Source organism: Hyaena hyaena, unplaced genomic scaffold (genome assembly GCF_003009895.1).
Source record: "Hyaena hyaena isolate Hyena2069 unplaced genomic scaffold, ASM300989v1 scaffold_1031, whole genome shotgun sequence".
NCBI lineage: Eukaryota > Metazoa > Chordata > Mammalia > Carnivora > Hyaenidae > Hyaena > Hyaena hyaena.
In genome coordinates, this window is record NW_024081663.1 from 296,669 (window position 1) to 308,678 (window position 12,010).

Genomic DNA, 12,010 nt, shown 5'->3' on the forward strand with positions numbered 1-12,010 from the left:
AGCCCAAGAAAGCCTACGAGGATCAAATATGGTGTAAGAGGAAAAAGACTCATTAGTTTTCTGAGTAGAAGAATCTGTTGAGGAAGTATGCAGAACTCACTAGGCAAGGAGAACATGGGTATGGAGAGCCTCTCCAGGAAACCTTCCTATCAGGTAAGGCTAGGGAACATCTCCTGTAGATAGCAAGACCAAAAAAAAAAAAAAAAAAGAAAAAGAATGAGAGCTGAACTTTACAATGTGTTAGAATGTACACAAAAATTAAATTTTAATACAAAAAAATGAAATACTCATTTGACCAAGTATGTTCAAAAGTAGTTTTTTCTTTGGCTATGTAAAAGCTGAAATTTATCATTATGACAGGAATTTTTTTTAATATAATGTGATACAGTCAAAGCAAGTTTACAAATAGCATATGCCCGTTGTTTCTTATTTCCAAATTGTTTTCTTCAACATCTTCCAAATATTTAGTTCTAATGTCAATGTCTTCAATGGCTATGAAGAAAAAGCAGTTATACTGGAAAGATGATGTTGACAGCTTACGTGGGGCCCAACTTTAAAATACTTTAGCACCAAGGGAATATCATGTAAGACATAGCTGGGAGTTTTAGTTTAAAATGTCCCAAGGGAACTATTGAAAGATGTTTATGCATCTATACTCATCGGCAGCTACTGAAGTGATAAATATTTTTTTCAATTTTTTTCATTTTTAATTATTTTTTTTTACAAATAGTTTATTGTCAAGTTGGTTTCCATGTAACACCCAGTGCTCATCCCCACAAGTGCCCTTCTCCATGCCCATCTCTGCCCTCCCTCCCACACCCATCAGTCCTCAGTTTGTTCTCAGCATTTGAGAGTCTCTGATGAAAATTTTAAAACAGAGATGTTTCCAGCTATAAAAACAACTTTTTCTTCTTTTGAATTAATTTAGCTAAAATTGAAGAAAATCATTTAATAGTTGAAAAATAAGTAAGCTTATCTCTCTTTTCTGGTTTAAAGATAAGAAAAAAGTGGAAGGGGAAGAAGATTGAGTAAACTCCATAATTCATCATTATATATTTCTATGTTGACCTGGAAGAAAGCCCATTTGAGTTATATTATAAAGGATCACATGTAACATTTAAAAATATGAAGCAGATTAAAAATCCATATGCTGTTTTTATAAAAATAAACATGAAGGAAATATACAGAATATGTAAGCCTATTTTTACCTAAGCAAAATAATTTAAATGTATATTATTTAATTGTGACAGTGGCTGTCCTCCTGAGTACTGTGTTTAAAAATATTCCCTCCAAATGCATGATTAATATGTTTAATGAGAGACATTTCACCTTGTAATGACTTAACAAGTATCTAGTTCAATTAGTAACCATACATACATAAACCAAATTAATATCATGCTTCCTCATTTAACTGCAGGTTTAATCTGAAAAAGTAATTAAATAAGCACTATTTTAAAATAGACAGTATATACCTTCATTTTTCCTCCTCCTTCTCTCCTTCTTCTTCTTCCTTCTCTTTCTCCTCTCCTGCTCTTTTTCCTCCTTCTTTTTCCTAAATGAAAATTGATTTAGCTGAATCAAAAGGCTTTAAATCAAATCTACCTAAGATCAAACTTGTTTATGAACTCTGGCAATCAGCAACTTAGAGAAATTTATGCACTGATTCCTAGGAAAGTCTGATTTTTTTCTCAGATTTTCATTCTTAGAGGCAAAATTCTGACCTAGATAAAACCTAGAAGTGCCTGGAGCTCTATGGTTCTGTGAGTCTATAAGCCAAAAGAATGTCCTCAGTACTTTGAGCCAACCACATTAAAGTATGAATTCCAGAAAATGTTCACTTTGCCATTGAAAAACAAGGCTTGTTAATTATTACTCCATCTATATACAAAATTTAGTAATTTAAAAATATTTCAAAAGACCAATTCTTCAATTCAAAAGCAAAATGAAAAAAAAAATGTCTGGGTTTATTTCAAGCCAAGCTTTTCAATGCTGCAACTCTGAGAATATTGGAATTGTTTCTAGAAAGAAATTGTGAGAACTTTACTGCTTGAGACATTTCTGAGGGAACTTCATTAAGCCATAGGGAGGAATATGGCATTTTTCTAACAACTGAGAATGGATTTGCTGAATTCCTAGCTTCCTTTCCAGGTCCTTTCATGAATATATAAAGCCAGTGGTAAAAACAAAGCTGGTTCACTCTGTCTGTGAATGTCTTTCCTGTGTTCTCTCCTCCCTCTACAAAGTTCTTTCCCTCTCCTAACATCTCCACCTACTCCCTCAAAAAGGAGCCCTTCATTAGCTGAACCCACTCCTGTAGCTGAAAGAATAAAAAAATAGAAGCTGTTTTTTCACTCAATGTTATAAGAGACAGAAGCCATGTTACTTCTGCCATGTTGCAATAGCAACATGTCTTTGACTGTGTAGGGCTGATCACCTCATTCTCCATAAAAAAAGCAAGTTGAGTCTATAGGCATCAATACTATTTGTATGTGATTACCCCAATCTGGCAAGTTCAGTAAAGTTTCATATATTGAATATTATGTGTTTTGACAGATTGTTTTCTACCAAAAGAATCAAACAATCATTCTCAAGCTTTGTTATGCATCAGAATTATCTAAGCACCCACAAAGTAGTAACAACTAGCTTTTATTGAGCACTTATTGCCAGACACTATTTTCATTGGTTGATTTTAATTTCTGTACAAGGTAATAAAAATCAAGCAATGGTGTGCTGGTAAATATTTAATAACAGTTCTAGGAAAAGATGAAATCCCTGATTCATAGCATTTGCCAATTTATGTTGTGTAAATACACCTATGATGGAAGGTCTCAAGCTACCAAGGTGACATCACTAAACCAGAGTAAGAAAGAAATGCCCATGACCGGTTCTCTTATCCCCATTTTACTGATGTAGCAGAGACACTAAGTCCTAGACTTTCTAAATAAGATTCCTCAAGTAGTAAAACCTGGGCGAAAATATTTTTACTCCACTGGCTCCACTAACAGGTCTGATTCCCTTAAGATAGATAACTCTGCTAAGGGCTACATCAGTGAGTGGCCCACCACATCAGCCAAGAGACAAAAGAACCAGAGTTCAAGGTGAGTGTTTGCATTCTTGGCTAAGCCAGTTTCCACTAAATTTGGTACAAAGGATTTGGACTCCATCAGAAAATGAAAGCAGTAATTCTAGGGCCCAAAGGAAGAGCAAAACTCCACCTGGATGGCATAGTGAAAGTAATATTTTAGAGACTAGCCATCCACCTCCCCAGGTGCCAAAGGAAGAAAGAAAACTAGGAATTCTCTTAGGGTCTTTTAACACTTCCTTATGACAGTTATTCTCAAATTTCTTGGACTTAAGATTCTTTTATATGCTTAAAAACTATTAAAGGCCCTATACAGAGGGTCTTTGAACACATGCGCGCGCACACACACACACACACACAAAAGTAGACACACAAGTTTTAAATATTAATCCATTTATTTAAAATAAAAAATAAATGTATTACATGTTAGCATATATACCTGTATGAAGAAAAACTGTTTTCCAAAATAAAATTAAAAATATGTGGCATTGTTTTCTATTGTTGCAAATCTCATTTATGTCTGGCTTAATAGAAGACAGTTGGGCTTTCACATCAGCTTTATATTCATTTTTTGCAATAAGTTGTTTCAGTTCAAGTATGAACTGAATATGAATAAAATCCAAATTCAATTATATGTAAATATGTAATGGGGAAAGGGGGAATGTTTTTCAATGCTTTATCAGACAATTATGGATATTCTTTGATAAGACATCAAAATTGGCAAGCAGTATTTCTTAAAGAGGAGTTGTAATACAGAATCTGAAACCATATCAAAGAACTTTCTATACTGTTACCTTAAAACCCATTTGTTTCTCTTGCATGAGTTTAAAACATCATACATTGGTATTTGAAAATATGGGTTCACTGAGCTATACAGACCTTCCTATGCTGAACATAATACTAAATACTACATAATAGTTAAAATGACCTCTAATAATATCTTATCTTACTGGAAATATCTTTAAGTATTAGGAAGCTATAAAGCTTATAGCAATGAATAAAAGTTTTCCAAAATTTTAGTTTTCACTTCAAAACTCAAAGTTTTTTGTTTTTTGTTTTTTAGAAAATAAAGTTTTTTTGTTTTGTTTATTATGAAATTAGAGATGGAGGCCCCTCCCCTTCCTCCCTTTTTCCCCTTCCCAAGCTGCCTCCCCCTTTTCTTTCCTTCCCCTCCCCTCCCCCTGGGGCCTGGGAAGCACACAAGACAATGCCCAGAGCTGGGATGCCCAGGGCAGGCCAACAGCTGGGCAGAGCTCCAGGGAGGCGGCCATGGCGGGGAGGGGCAGGTGTGTTCTGGAGCGCTTGCCCTGGGAGGTGGGCTGGCACCCTCTCTCTGCTGGAGGCCAGTGGAGCCAGGATGAGGCCATGAGTGATGGATGGAACCATGCGGGCAGGTCTGGAGATGAACATCCCCTGCACAGGGTGGACAGCAGTGGCTGGAAGTTTCTCTTGCTTTTGGGATGGTCAACAGAAAAAAACAGAAAGCCAGTCACAGGGACCCAGAGAGAATGCAGGCAGATGTGGGCAGGAGACAGACACAGAGCATGTGTGTGGGCAAGAGAGGGTGTGCGAGAGATTTAGAATCTGGGAGATAAAAACAGAGTCACAGAGAGAGTGCAATCCCAGTGAAAGAACAGAGATTCAGAGTCAAGCCACGCAATCAAGACCCAGACAGGAGAGTGTTACAGAAAAAGACAGAGATCCCTGGAGGGAGACATACAGACTCAGGAGGAGGGAGGTAAGTAAGAAGGAGGTTGCCCTGGGGAAGTTGGGAGGAGGGACACAGGGAGGAAAGGAGGCCTGGGGGCCCCTGGGCTGTTGCTGCCCCGCCTGCCTGGACCCCGGGTGGGGAGGCTCACTCAGAGGGCCTGTGCAGGCTGCCCCACCATGCTGGGCAGGGCCAGGGCCTGCTCTCAGGGGCCGGGGGCTCCTTGGCCCCATACAGCTCCGCCAGGGCGTGGAAGAGTGGCCCCTATTGGCAACCAATACAATCAGTCTCTTCCTTAAAGAAATTAATTTCCTTCATTTTTTGAGAAAATATATGTCACATACTCAACTCTAAATAACCATAATTTTTTTTTGGTCAGTTGTCTTGCACATAAAAATACTGTCCATGAAGAAAGCAGCTAGTTTAGCTTATGGTTCAGTTTTGCATGTTGCTTTCCTCAAGATGACCACTACAGTTTAGCTATGCAGTAGAAATTCCTGATGGAGACTTCCCATTCTGTCACCCAAAATGTGAATAGGACCTGTCCTCTAGGGCCAAGATGATACAAAGCACTGATTTTTTTTTTTTATTGTTTCATTTAGGACATTCTTAAATGAAACTAGTTTTGTCTTTGCTTATTTAGTTTTCACTGGGAGCATGTGAAGAAATATAATGACCAGAAACCAGCATTTTGTCCACCTCTATTTTGGCATCATCAGTACAACAGTGAAAGGGACTGAGTCTCCCAGGGCCCCAAAAGTCTACAGACCTCATTTTGAGAACCACTGTTATAGGGGAAGCAAGAGCAGTTTTGGTGAGAAATCCGACACAAATTGAATACACAGTACCTCTGGTATAATCTGTGCTAAATTGAGAATTAAGAGGTCTTAATCTTGGTTGCTAATTAAATTTAGATAGATCAATTAACTCATTTATGACTAATTTTTCTCTTTCATAAAATTGAGAAAACTGGAACAAATTAATCTTATAGGTCATGAACACTTAACCCCCAGACACCATGTTGAAATTCAATAATTTGACCTTAAAGTCCAAGTATATGGATCAGCAGACCATATAATTCTGCCCTACACTAGTCATGTTAGATACCATGAATTCTCAAAAGCCAAGAAAAGTGAGAATCTGGACTATGGTCTACCTCTTTCCAGACACTTGCAACACAGATGATATTGACCACACATACCCCAAACTGAAATAATCTTGGATCTATCCAACACTCCATAGTCTCTTTTTTCTCATCTGTCAGTGAGTAAAATAATAGTACCTATCTCCTACCCACATTATAATAATTAAATTGGATAATGCATCAAGCATTGGCTCGCACTTAATGAGTACTCTCTACTGGCCAGCTACTGTTAAACAGTTATTAAAGCAAGGTTTACCACCTTCTCACATTTTTTAAAAAGTCATACAAAAGACAGCGACAATATTTTCTGCCTTCACAAACTAACAAATAGAAGGAAAATTCCACCCAGAAAGGTATGTGCTGATGCCAAGAAATCAAGCTGCATAATAGTGTTTAATGATGCCCGGTATAAACTACCAGACTGTGGGTTATGTAAACTCTGCTAATTTATTAGAGAGGGAGTGGCAGATAAAAGATCAAGGTTGATTTGTTCATGTCTGAGACAAGGAAAAAGTCATGATTTTCAAGTCTAACCATGTCAAACTATGACGGTTAAATGGGCGAACCTAATGATAATCTCCAAAATAGCAGGGCAGGCAGTGAGCAGGAAGGAGAAGGGCTTGGCTGAACAGAGAAGTACTAGGTTGTTTCCTCCTGGCATTAATATGAGATTTTCCCCTAACTGAATCTTTCCTACACACAAGCCCTCCTCATATAATTGCCCCTCTACTCCAACCACCAGCCTGCTTGGCTGTATCACTAGATCTCTTGTTGGCTCTGAGCAGGAAGACCCCATGAAGTCTTCCAAATAAGAATGTTCTTTTTAAAATTTTTTAAAAAATGTTTTATATATTTCTGAGAAAGAGAGAGAGAGAGAGACAGCGTGAGCAGGGGAGGGTCAGAGAGAGAGGGAGACAGAATCAGAAACAGGCTCCAGGCTCTGAGCTGTCAGCACAGAGTCCGACAGGGGGTTTGAACCCACGAACCGCGAGATCATGACCTGAGCCGATGTTGGATGTTTAACCAACTGAGCCACCCAGGCGCCCCTCAAATAAAAATGTTCTAACCAATGTTTATTTGGGTGGGGTCTTGACAGACACATAGATTTCCAGAAAATGGTGTTTATAGCAAGCGAATAATAGTATGTTTTAGTCTGTTCCTAGAAGGAAGAACAGAGAATAGATATCATTTCCTTGTAAAAAAATATTTGAGAGATTATCTATGGGTTAGGGAAAGTACATCACTGTACATAACAGAAAACTGAACTTTAATGGCCTTTAAAGAAGGGTTCACTTTTCAACATAATATGAAGTTTCAATGTAAGCAGTTGTTAGTGTTGGTTCAGTAACTCAATAATGCCAGGGCTTATGTCTCTGTCCTGTCCCTCATGTTGCAAGATAGTTACACAATTCCAACCAATACATTCACATTTAAGTCAGGAAGCAAGAGAAAAGACCATATCAGCTATATCTGTCCCCTTTTTCAGGAAAGAAGAAACATTCCCAGAGATCCACAGCAGATCAATGTTTATGTCTAATTGGCTTGAAATTTGGTATATCTGTCACAGTGACAAATGTCACCCCTACTTATAAAAGAGGTTAGAAAAGTAAGAATCCAGGACTTTATCATGCTCCAATTATTGTAATTCCTTTAGCAAGAAAGTGGAAATAATTATAGTAAGAGGTAACATTTCAAATAAACTTCAATAACATTTTCATCATGAACACACTTGTATTCATTATGCACAACTGCCAAAACTGATGGTGAATTTAGTAGGAACAGTATATAGTTATAAGGTTGCTCTCTTTTCATGTTTTGACTATGATAAATTCTATTATCCTCCAGACACCAGTATTATTATCTTCTTTCCCTTGAGGATGCCTGTTTGGCTGAAAAGAACAACTTGAAGAAAACTAAGTCTCTAAAACTAAGATGAAAGAAAACATATTATAAAACTTAGGCCTGTTTATTTTGTCAGGCTAGCCTCTTATTCTGAGGTCTCTGTGCTTAGGTAAGAACAATAGATTTCACTACATAGGGCTAAATTTTGGAAAATTACACTTTTGGCAAAACACGTGGAGGAATATTACATTGTTAGGGTTCACCTGTATTATATGTCTCAACCATGTTTGGGGCAAAAAGGCAAATACTCCTCATCCTTCTCAGAGGTCTCATTAAGGATTTTCAGGCAGACAAGCACACTGTATGGTCTCAAGTATGTAAGCTCTTAATAAAGCTTAAGCTAATTTTCCAAAATGAAGGATGAAGAACATGTTCAGGAACTATTAGAGCAAAAGATGCCACCTCTTGAACTATAGATATGCATATCACCTAGGAATTAAGAAAGAATCTAAAGATGTAATTCCTTCTCCTTGAAGACTGGTTTCATGAACTAGGGAGGGAAAGAACAAAGAAACCACAACAGATAAGCCCCACAAGTAGATAATCCAACTGATGGGATGAAGAAGGGGAGATAAACAATCACATGAAGAAAGGAGAGAGGGGATGAATGAAATAACAACAGAAGGAATAATGAGAGACATCATCCTATAATATCAGTAAGTTCAATGAAAAGGAAAGGAAAGTGAGAGAATGGCCAAATGGGGAAAATGATAATAGAATATCTGAGTTGTAAAAGTTATCTAGTAAAAACCATTCATTCACAAGAGATGAAACTGAGATTAGAAAGGTTGAGAACTTGTACTAAGATCATGGAGTTAAAATAATGGTGGAGCCATGAGCAACACTCAAGCTCTGGGAAGTGCTCTGTCACTTAAAGACTGAATGGATGAACACAGGAAAAAAGTGCAATGAGAAGCCATAAGGCTTCATTGATAAACTGGATTTCCTGTAACCAAAAATAGTAATGAGTGAGAGCAAGTAAAATCACAAAGTGATTGGGTATGGAGGGGCAAGGCTACCTACTGTGACCCTAATTGGGACTATTTTGCTGTACAAATGTATGATCTTCCAAAGCACTGGTTTATACTCTTGAATTCCCTGTGCATTCTTCTGGCACAAATCACAAATTTGGATTGATTGACAGTATGGCATCTAGAATGAGAGTCTCTGGACAGTAGTATGACATTCAATGTCATTAGCACTGAGTGGAGCATAAGGACCTCATTCAGAGATTTCACATTCTCACTCCAAAGAAAGAAGAGGTAGAAACCAGGACCATGCTTTGAATTCTGAAATGTCTCCAATTAAATAATGAGGCCCACCAGCCACAGAACTTGGAAAGTTTCAAACCATAATAGAAGGGAGTCGTCTGAGTATATCCAGTACTAACATCCTTCTCTTATGACCATGGACCATTGTGCAGCTAACACACAGAGAGCCAGCAAAGGCAGCACATCCTTCCATGGGACCAGCTCACAGGGAACAAGGACATTCTGATGAACCATAATAGGATTTTACGTACCCTCTTGTTCTTTTTCTCTTCTTTTTTTTTTTTTTTTTTTTTTTTTTTTACTGACAGTTGCCACATCTTGAATAATTATACTTAAGAATTTACTTAAGTGACTGATGGGTCAGTTTCTCTTTTATGTTCTACATGCCTTTCATTCCATTCTTTATAAATAAAGAAGTTGGAGCTAAGGTTTTCATGTCAAGCATTAATGGAGTCAAATCATGTATTATGTAATTTAAATTCTTAAACCTAACAGATTAATTAGTTTTCTCTTCTGAAATTCTGCAAATACTGTGTGCAAATTATGCATGCAAAGACTTCCACTACACTGCTTAGATGTTAGAAATCTCTATTACTTAATAACACTCAGGGACATTTGTAGTGGCTACTAATATGTAAGGCTGGGGGAAAAAGAAAGAGGAAAAAGATGGGAGAGATACCTAGAGATAATACAGCAAACAGTGGAAGAGGGGAAGGTGAAAGCTGAGAGACATATGGCTGATCATCCAGAATCATATTACCTGTCTTTAGTGTGGGCCTCATAGCTGTGGGGTAATTTTGAAAGGTTCTTTGTTGCCAGGGTCTTTGTGACCTGAAATCTGAACCTGATAAATGGACATAAAATTTCCACAGAAACTCACAGTTAGTGAAACATTTTGCAGAGTTCATCTTTCTTCAGAAACCTCCCAGTGCAACAGGGATTATCAAGCTTCCATCCTGAAAAACTATATAGGATCTTTCACTCTGACATACCCCATGAGCCAGTTATACTTTGACTCTTGGAAATACAAAACACTGGTTTCCAGGCTAGAGAAGTTGTTTGAATGCAACTTTCTATTCCTGTGGAAATCTTACTAAAACTAGTTAAGGATTTTTTTTAGATGTGAACCCACAAGATGGAGAGAACAAGAGAAGAGAAAAGAGTGATAATATGTTGGAATCTGGAAAGCTCATGTAAAAGGGACAGTAAAAAATGAACAGAACGAAGAAAGTTAAATAGTTAGCCAGCAGTGAGAAAAGGCTAAAAATCAATCTAATTATATTGTGAAATTACCAAAGGTTCAGGAGCTTTTGTAACAACAAGAATTGGGAATAAAAAGGAAGCTCAAACAAGGAAGATTAGACACCAACTCTCTGAGAAGAAAACAGAGTCACTGGTCACCTTTCCTTCCAACCTTGTGACAGTGGGTGACTAAAGTAATAAAAAGAGGAATTTTGAGCAGAGAAGTCAGGCACAGTTGAGGTCCTGGGTACTGCCTACAGAACAGGGGCAGTTGGGAGCCCCTCCTGGCTTCACTCACCTTCTGTGTCCACAATCCTGATATACCACTTCAAATGTATAAACTTTGGGTTGTTCCATCAGCCATAAATCCATCCAAATGTACTATAATGAGGCCCATATTTCTTCATTATTTCCCCCTAAGGATATCAGAAGACACCATCAAATTCAATGCCCAAACTAAGACCAATTTAATGTAATTAAGCAACATGTTGTTCACTTATTTGGGATTTTAATGCCCTGTTAATTATCTTCTATCTGTCGTATTCGTTTGAATTTTGATGTCACCCTCCTCTAAGGAAAGGTCAGGTATAAATTTAGAATTAAATAGTCTGTGTTGACACTTTCACCTCTTAGCATGACACCACCTGCCTCAAGCGTAGAGTCTACACATACCATGTGGAACTTACTCCAAATATCACTTTGAAAACCTCTTGCTGCATCCTTAACATTTCCTAAGCCACAGCTTAGTCTCTGCTTTTGCTCTTCCAGTACTAATTGTACAAGTCCATTCCTCATGACTGTGTGTGTAGTTGATTATGGGCCCCTTTATCTTCCATAAGTACCCTTTCAAAATCTGAGTCATTCAACAGCTCCTGGTGTCAGAACATCAGTTTTTCTTTCTTGCTGAGATCACATCTGATTATATTGTCAGCCATCATGTTTTAAAGCCTCCAGGCTTCTTGAGCCAATTATCTTCTCAATCTCTCTGGCCATCAGATCACAAATGATTTTTCCTCTGAACCAGGTGTTGTCTGTCTATGCTCAAAGCCTTCTGCTTCTTTATTATGAAAGCTCAGAAAACCTAATGAATCAGGAGAACAGATAGGACTGAGGTCATTAAGAGGCCAAGACAGCCTTTCCAGAACTTGACCCTGTGGTTTCAGGTGTCTGGAGGTTTCTAAAGTTTTCTGAAGCCACTGAGCCAAGCCCACCACTCCTCCCAACAGTGTCATGACTAAAAATAGAACTACCAGTGTGATAGAGCTGTGGTCCATTATGTAAACTCACAGAAAAATACCCATATGCAAACACTGGCTGACCCATCCCTACCCATTCTTGTTATCTACTGCTGCATAATGACCCAGCATGCGGTTCATAACCTCTCATGTTTGTGTGCATAGACTGGCCTCAGCTAGGTATTTCTCAGTTGGAGTCTTACACATAGATGTCAGCAAGGACTTCAGTCATGGAACATCTCAGCTGAGCTAGGTGTGCAAGATGGCTCATTCATTGGACTGGAAGTTGATGATTCTGGCTATTGACTAGGAGTTCAGTCAAGATCCCAACCAATAGACTACACCAGTGGGCAACCAGTTTCCATGGGAGTACTCCCCAAAGCAAGCATTCCAAGGGACCTGTACACCCACTTTGCATTAGCTAAA